General features: G+C 36.3%; 1 non-coding gene across 1 annotated transcript; it reads right to left on the bottom strand.

The window, feature by feature from the left end:
• Positions 1 to 1,080: 1,080 nt before the first annotated feature.
• LOC131149974 (small nucleolar RNA R71) lies at positions 1,081 to 1,188 on the bottom strand. The gene has a single exon (XR_009135362.1). It is a non-coding gene; the product is annotated as a small nucleolar RNA R71 (small nucleolar RNA).
• Between the last annotated feature and the right edge of the window lie 7,714 nt (positions 1,189 to 8,902).

Here is an 8,902-nt window from a genome sequence, read left to right as displayed (position 1 = left end):
GTTTAGTAATAAAATTTCATCTTATTAATGCCTTGATTGGATTAACAAGAAGAGGAGTACGGCCTAGGGAATTAATAAACGATGGAAGCAAGTAGACATTGACCCGTAACCCGAGTATTTGGTAAATTGTTTCAGTTAATCCGTTTAATTTGGTTGCGTTATTAGATTTACATTTTTGGAAAATTGATAAAATTTTAGTTTCATTTTGATAGTTTACTCAACCTTTTCTCACTTTGTTTACTGTTTTCAAAATCGTAAAAGACCAAAAAGATTTTCAAACCCCATTTTTCAGTAACAGGATTTCACTAAACTTGCGTAAATACTTTGATACTCAGTGGTCCCTGTGGAATACGATCCTGGACTCATCCTTGATACAACTTGACACTTCTGCACTTGGAAGCATAACTCAGAATGAGTCAAGTTTTTGGCGCCGTTGCCGGGGACTAATTGGTGTCATCAAAGTGTTTCTCAGATTTCAGAGAGGTGTTTTAGAGCTGTGAACGTCTTCACAGCCTGGGTGATATCTACTTCCTCTCCTTTGACCTGTTTGCTTTTATTGCGTTTATACTGCGTTTGTATGACTAGTTGGGCTAGAGATAACACATTTAGACTAGTCAGGACAAACTCATCCATCTCATCATCGAGTGAACCCGTTTCACTTGAATCACTATTTGATACACATAGCATTATGGCTGAGAACGAACCTCATGATATGGAGAACCCTAATAGGACACTCAGAGAATATTTGCAACCTGTTAGGACCAGTACCCCATCCTGCATTGTTCTACCTTTGAATGCAAATGCTTTTAATTTTAAACCTGGGATGATTCCATTATTACCTCATTTTCATGGCATTGAATCTGAAAACCCATATTTACATATTAAAGAGTTTGAAGAAGTTTGTGCCACATTCATGGATAGAACATGCACTGAAGAGGTAATAAGACTGAAATTGTTTTCCTTTTCTTTAAAAGATAAGGCAAAAACCTGGTTTTATTCCTTAAGGCCAAGATCCATTGGGACTTGGCAAGAAATGCAAACTGAGTTTTTAAAGAAATTTTTTCCCATGCAAAGAACTAATGCTTTGAAAAGACAAATCATGAATTTTTTCCAAAAGGATGTGGAAACATTTTATCAGTCTTGGGAACGTTTCAAAGACCTCTTAAATGCATGTCCTCACCATGGGTATGAGAATTGGAGGATCATCAGTTTTTTCTATGAGGGGTTGAAACCAAAGATAAGGCAATTTGTGGAAACAATGTGTAATGGTGAGTTTTTCAATAAAGAGCCCAAAGAAGCTTTTGACTATTTTGATTATTTGGCTGAAAACGCCCAATATTGGGATGTCTCTAATGTGTATGATAAATTTGAAAAGCAAAAATGTATTAGTGGGGGCGGTAAGTATCAATCGGAAGAAGTTGATGATTTGAATGTTAGGCTTGCATTGATGTCCAAAAGGTTAGATTCCATTGAGCTTAAGGAGGTAAATGAAATGCATGTTTTACCCTCATCTTCTAAGAAATGCAGCATATGTGAGGATCCAGGGCATGCGACTGATGCATGTCCAACTATTCCTACTCTTAAGGAAGTTTTGCTTGATCAGTCTAACCCGGTGTATATAGTTTCTTATATTTCTTATGAACCTTATTCTGATACTTACAATGCAGTTTGTAGAAGTCATTCAAATTTCAGTTGGACGAATGACCAAGTGGAGCCATCTCCCCAGGAACAAAGTCAATACATTCCTTATGCAGCATCTGGCCAAGACTCGGGACCCTCTTACTTTGCAAATCAGCCTCCTCCAATGCAAAGAAGGGAAATGGAAGATTCCATACAACAGCTAACTATTAGCTTACAACAGTTCATGGCAAGCCAAAATGTGATCAATTCGCAAACTTCTCAAGCCATCAACGAGATAAGCACCGAATTGACTAAGCTGAACATATTATTGAATGCTTCGGAGATAGATGAATCCCAATTTCAAGCCCAGCCAGATACTCAAGTACAGATTGCAATCATGGAACCGTCATCCTATATTGAAGCAAATGTCAATGAGTGCAATGTCGAAGCAAATCCCAGCTATGGTAGGGTGACTGGTGCACTAAATGAAGAAGTTGAGCAGAATGGTGAGACTTTAACCTTCATGGAACCAGGTACAAATTTTAATGTTGATGCTTCTGAAGAACCAAAGGTAATTGTTCTGAAAACTTTTCCTCAAATGCCAGTTCTTAAAGAAGTATATTTCCTGGAAACTATACTGGATAAGGATCCTTTCTTGTTAAACCAAGAAAGACAATTTGAAAATGTGTTGTCTGATATTGTGGAAAGTATTGATTTATTCATAGATAACTTTTGTGTAGATAACAAACCTGATGCATTATGGTGACTCAAATTTGGAGATTCACTAGTTCAATTTATAAATCTGCACCCACCAGACGAAATTCCTCCCGAGCCTCCTCCAGACACACTGTGACGTTTTGCTTTCCTTTGTTTTCATTTTGTTTCATTATGTCTTATTTTTAGTTTATTGATAGGTACAATTCCCTTTAGTTCATTTTTCCTTTTCCATTATTTCTTCATCCAGGTACGCCCCATTTTTCCCGTGCACAGTTTTTCTATTTCCCCTATGCTTTCACATTGAGGACAATGTTCCATTTTAGTTGAGGGGTGAGCATTTGCATGTGACACTATGCACGTACACGTACCGGTTTTTTTTAATTTAAAAAAACAAAAAAACAAAAAAAAACAAAAAAAAAAAGAGAAATAAAGGAGGAGTACTGAAGGAATTACATTGCACTATGCTATGCTTAACATTGACTCGTACCCTTCACATACCTGCATATAACCTAAGAACTACACACTTGAGTCATTTATGCGTAGTTTCTCTTTATATGATTTTATGACTCCATGAATAATTGATTGGTAGTACATTCGATTTAATTTGGTTATATAATTTTTTGTATTTACATGACATCTCACGAGGTTGAATACACACTCACGTGATTCATTACACTTAGGGTTTCTTGTAAGCACTGAGAGAACACCCGTGACGACTATGACACCTTTGTGAGATATTCTTGAGCTATTATAGTCATTTTGAGTGTTAATATCAAATCAGAGTTCATGGAACTCAATTTTTTTTTTTTTTTTTCTGGATGATTCCTTGTACACTAGTCTCTGTCTTTGATTTGCTAGCCTAGAGGTGACACCTAGTGGGGAGATAGAAACCTAGGTCTTGTAGCCTACTCAAGATGTGAAGGCTGAGCCACTCCTAGAGATAGACTTAATTCATGGACCCCTATTCAAGCTCAAATCCCATTGATTGTTTGACGATTACAAAAGAAGTCTTATGATTGTGTTAATTGTTCAAGAAAAGGCAGAAAATAAAGAATGAGCAGAAGAAATGATAAGAAATAAATATGCGCGTGAAATGAAATGCTAATGTCTGCTCCGCAGAAATATCACAAAAAGTCAAGGACACAACACATGTTCTCTACGTACGAAGATTCTTCAACCGATTAATGCTTCAGATGTATTCACGACAAGTTTTTGAATGAGTTGATCTAGGGTGGTCTCAGTTGGATAGGGCGAGTAGGTGAGAAGATGTTAGGGTGAAGGACCCGACACCTCATAGATAGGTTAGATCCTTTCCAGACTAGTCCACTCCATATACTTAGCGTTGTTCCTTTTAATATGTGGGATGTTTGATCACGACACTCCTCCTCACATATGATGAGTGAACCCATTTTCTTTGAGTGTTCTTGAGGGTATACCAGTTAGGCCGAGTCAAAGCGACCGTTCTGTAGGTGTCCATTGGCATCCTTGGTGTACTGAGTCACACACATCACACACACCTCGAGAGTTTACCTGTTTATACTAGAACTTATATGATTGCATTAACTCTGAATGTGCCACTGATTAACTTCATGTGAGTATACTACTTTCAAATCACATATAAACAATGAAACTTGCATGAGTGACGTGCTTTGGAGTCGTGTGCATTGAATATGAATAAGCTTGTGTGAAATTCAGTTATGTTCTTGTATGTGAAGTGGTATAATTATATCGCATGTGCATTGATTTCATGATTATTAGAGTTTGTAGTTGTAGACACCACCCTGAGATTCATTCACGTCATTTGCTAGAAACTAGCAAAACGTTAGTTGGGGGGTGTGATTACGGGTCAAAACTGCTTAATTGGGCATCTTAACCCGGGTTTTTCGATTTATCTTTTTAATTAAATGTCCAAAATTGTCTAATATTTTAATAAAATGCCAAAATCATCATTCTTGAACTTTATTGCACTATTTATGAAGTTTTGGTAATTTTTTTGTCGCAGGAAAATTCCCGGGAATCAAAACCAATACCTGTTCGTATTTCGTACATAAATTTTCCGTCCGAGCTCCGATTGATACGATTCAAATTTTTGGAGAAAGAGGAAAGGATTATCTACAACTTTCGTGTTTTGAGTTTTGTGAGATACGAGCTCCAGAAGAGCATAATTTGCGACGAACAGATAACAAATAAAATGGGAAAAAAAAATATATATGAATGGGTATTTGATGTGACCCGGCCATGCATGGCCGGGTCGGGTTGGGTAATCCGGGTCATAGGGTTTTTCCCCATCCCCTTTAAATATTCTCTTCCTCCTCCTTCTTTTGGAAGGCAGCCCGTGAGGGCTCTCCTTTCCTCTCTTCTTCTTCTTCTTCTTCTCCTTCTCTTCCCCTGTCCCTTCTCTTTTCCTAGCTGTTCTCTGCTCTCTCTTTTGCCCATTCTCCCGTTTTATTCCTCTATTTATTTTTTTTCTTCTACTCTCTCGTATTTCCAGCCTTTTAGTTCTTTTTTTTTTTCCCTTTTCTCTTATCTCTTCCCTTCCCCTTGCTTCCCTGCTCCCTTGCTGCAACTCCCTCTGCCCGTGAACACACAGCCGCTGCAACTGCTGAAGGAAGGCCACCACTGCTGCCCTTTTGCTTTGCTGTGCTGTTTCCCTTTGTTGCTGCTCCAGATTTCCAGCCACCTGCTGCCGTGAAGACCCAAGACCTCTCCAGCACAAGCCTCTGCTGCACTCTCCTTCAAACTGCGACATCAACACAACCTCAACCTCAGCAGCTCCACTTCCTTGCCTGCAACTCCACAGCTGCCTCACCACACCAGTAAAGCTAGACCAGCAGCTGCCCTCTCCAGCAGATCCTCACGGTTCTTCCACAGCAGCCGTGAACACAGCCGCCCATCCTCTGTTTTCTCTATCTCTCTCTCCCTTTGCTTTTCTTTTATTTCTTCTCTTATTATTAAGTTGGTTATGATTAATGTTTTTATTGAAGTTAATTGGAAAAAAAATTGATCTTGAATGATATTGTATTTCAATTATTTATTTGAATTCTCAAGTAATTTTAGTAGTGAATTTTTATTCGTTTTAATTTAATTATTTTTATTCGTAATTTTTTGTTAAAGGTTTGATTTTTATTGTTTTACGTATGTGTTTGATTGAGTTTTTATTAGTGCGTGTTTTAATTTCGTGTTCAAAGTTATTGTCTTTAGTTAGCATGAGTTTTGATACTTGCTTAAGTAGACTAGGATTTCCATACTTGTTTTTTTTTATTGCAAGCATGAGTGGCTAAGTTCGGTAACTCGGGTTATGGGTCGATGTCGTTTGCGTTTCATGGTTTATTAGTTTCCCTAAAATATCATTGTTAAACTTTTATTTGGTTAAACTGAAAAATTGAAGGCATCGTTGATAAATCACTAGCTCTTATTTCTTGTTTTGTTGTTGACGTTAGGCAGATCAAAACCTTGATTTAATCTATGATTTTCATCAACTAATTTACACGAAATTCGGTTAATGCTTAATGAGAGTTTATATTTTCTTCCGTTTGGATGTGGCAAATTTACTTGAGTTTAGTAATAAAATTTCATCTTATTAATGCCTTGATTGGATTAACAAGAAGAGGAGTACGGCCTAGGGAATTAATAAACGATGGAAGCAAGTAGACATTGACCCGTAACCCGAGTATTTGGTAAATTGTTTCAGTTAATCCGTTTAATTTGGTTGCGTTATTAGATTTACATTTTTGGAAAATTGATAAAATTTTAGTTTCATTTTGATAATTTACTCAACCTTTTCTCACTTTGTTTACTGTTTTCAAAATCGTAAAAGACCAAAAAGATTTTCAAACCCCATTTTTCAGCAACAGGATTTCACTAAACTTGCGTAAATACTTTGATACTCAGTGGTCCCTGTGGAATACGATCCTGGACTCATCCTTGATACAACTTGACACTTCTGCACTTGGAAACATAACTCAGAACGAGTCAACCGAGGGTCCTCAGGAAAAATCCCAGTGATCTGGTCGACCGAACTAGCTAGTTCAAAATGGCCTGGTTGACCGAACCTCGGTGAAAATAGAAAATGGCCTTTGGAAAGGCACTTTCAATCGACTGACCACTCAGTTAAAAAATGCCCTGGTCGACCGAATCATATGAGTCCTGGTTGACAGAAACTAATCTGGTCGACTGGACCTCTCGGGTTGCCTTGATTTTTACCGCGGTTAAATTTTCTTTTAACAGGGTTAAAATGGTTTAAATGTCATTAAACTTTTCCAATAATTCCTAATAGGTCCCCAATGGTCAAAAATCATGGGATGTCTATATATACCCCTTCATTTGGGAAAATTAGGGTGATTGATTAGCAAAAATAAAAATCATATTTCTCTCTCAAGCTAAATACTTCCTACTGCTTATATTATTTCCAAATCCACTCAAACTTACCTTCTTTACTTCTTTGAATCATTTGTAAGTGTATTGAGTGTGTTCATTTAGAGGTTTGCTCTCTCATTTCGTGAGTGCTTGAATCGATTTTCACGGGAGCATAACCTAAGATTTATGAATTTTCTCACTTTGGATTTTTGTGATAGTATAACCCTTTTCATTTTGAATTTTCTTACATAGATTTATGAATTGTTCACACGCTTCATCTTTGTGACCTAAAAATAGTACCCATGTATATCTTGAATAATCATCAACTATGACGAATGCGCATGATTTTCCTCCTAAACTCTGAGTTGGGTTTGGACCAAATAAATCTAAGTGTAGCATTTGAAGTGGCCAAGTAGTAGAGATTACTTTCCTCTTCTTAAAGCTCGTCTTTCTTGTTTTCCTAGTTGGCATGCATCACAGATTTTATCTTTCACGAATAGTCTTAGGCAATCCCTTTACTAATTCTTCCTTAACAAGTTTCGATATTAAGTCCATGTTTGCATGTCCTAGTGTCCTATGCCAAATCCAACTAATCTCATTTATAGCAGAAAAACAAGTAATATGTTGAGAAGCAAGGTTGTCAAGGCTAGTGGTGTAGATATTTTCATGACGATCAGTAGTAAATAATATTTTGTTTTCAGATTTGTTCTCTACAGTGCATTTGTCATGTTCAAATGAGACTTTATAACCTTTATCACATAGTTGACTTATACTCAATAAGTTATGTTTCAATCCATCAATTAATAACACATTATCAATGACAAGTGAAGGTTCCTTACGAACCTTACCAACTCCAATGATTTTACATTTAGAGTTATCTCCAAATGTAACAAATCCTTCATATTTGGATATGATAGATGCGAATTTAGCTTTATCTCTTGTCATATGTCACGAGCATCTGCTATCCATATACCACTTGTCCTTCGAGGAGAACAATCTCAAGCACATCTGCAGGACATATCAAATAACTACTTTTGGTACCCAGATTTTCTTCGGTCCATGGGGGTTAGTACTAGATTTTCCTTTGACTTTCCAAACTTTCTTAATTTTGACATCTTTATTTTGGAAAGGGCAGTCAAATTTTATGTGACCCAACCTTTTACATTTAAAACATATAATATTTCTATGATAGTCTTTAGTTGGAACATACGATTTTGACTCTCTTACAAAATATCCCACGTAGAGATGTCTCTATTTTAGATTCTCCTTCCCATTAATACGAAGACCTTCATTCTCTAGGGAATTTCTTTGAGCTCCTAAGAGTTTTTCAAAATTATTTTGACCTTCTGTAAATTTACAAATAATCTCTGATTTATCTTTCAAATTCTTTTCTAACTCCTCAATTTTCAAATCATTCTCTTTCATAAGAGATGCATGAGATACATTTTGACTTTCAACTAACTTCGAAAATACTTTCAATTTTAATTTCAAACCAAAATTTTTCTTATTCATTTTCCCAAGCATTTTAAGGGTATACAGATATTCCTGATGCAATTCATCATAAGAAAGTATGCTATTTTCATTTTCTGAATCACTTGAATAGTAAGATGAAGTAGAACAAAAAGATTGTAGTTCGTGGTCATTGTGAGCCATCAGACTTAGATTTGCAATATTTTCATCACTGGATTCAGATTCTGAACTACTGGTATTGTGAGTGTCCCAGCCCACCTTTAGAGCTTTCTTATTCTTCTTCTTAGACACTTTCTTCGGTTGGGGACAATCCGACTTGATATGTCCAAATTCTCTACAATTATAACACATGGGAGGATCATCTTTTTGCTTCCTTCTGCTTGACTCTTCTTTTTTTATTTTTGAGCCCTTGAATTTTCTGGTGTATTTCTTGTTCTTTCTCATGAACTCTTCAAATTTCTTAGTTATGAGTACCATGTTTTCATCCGATTATGAATCACTTCCCTTATTGGAGAAGTGAGATAATGCCTTAAGTGTTGAAATTAGGAATAACTTCCCAAGAGGGGGAGGGGGTGAATTGGCTTTTAAAACTTTATTTTAACTTCTTTTAAGAATCCTTAACTTCTTTATTTCTTTTAACCAATTCTTTAACTTGTTTGTTTAATTTCACCAATCAAACAACAACTTAATCTCTTTAATCAACCACACAGCTAATAAAACATTCAAACAATTAATCATA

Source organism: Malania oleifera, chromosome 2, assembly GCF_029873635.1.
Source record: "Malania oleifera isolate guangnan ecotype guangnan chromosome 2, ASM2987363v1, whole genome shotgun sequence".
Classification (NCBI taxonomy): Eukaryota; Viridiplantae; Streptophyta; class Magnoliopsida; order Santalales; family Ximeniaceae; genus Malania; species Malania oleifera.
The sequence above is the reverse complement of the archived record's forward strand: the minus strand, read 5'-3'. Positions and strand labels throughout refer to the sequence as shown.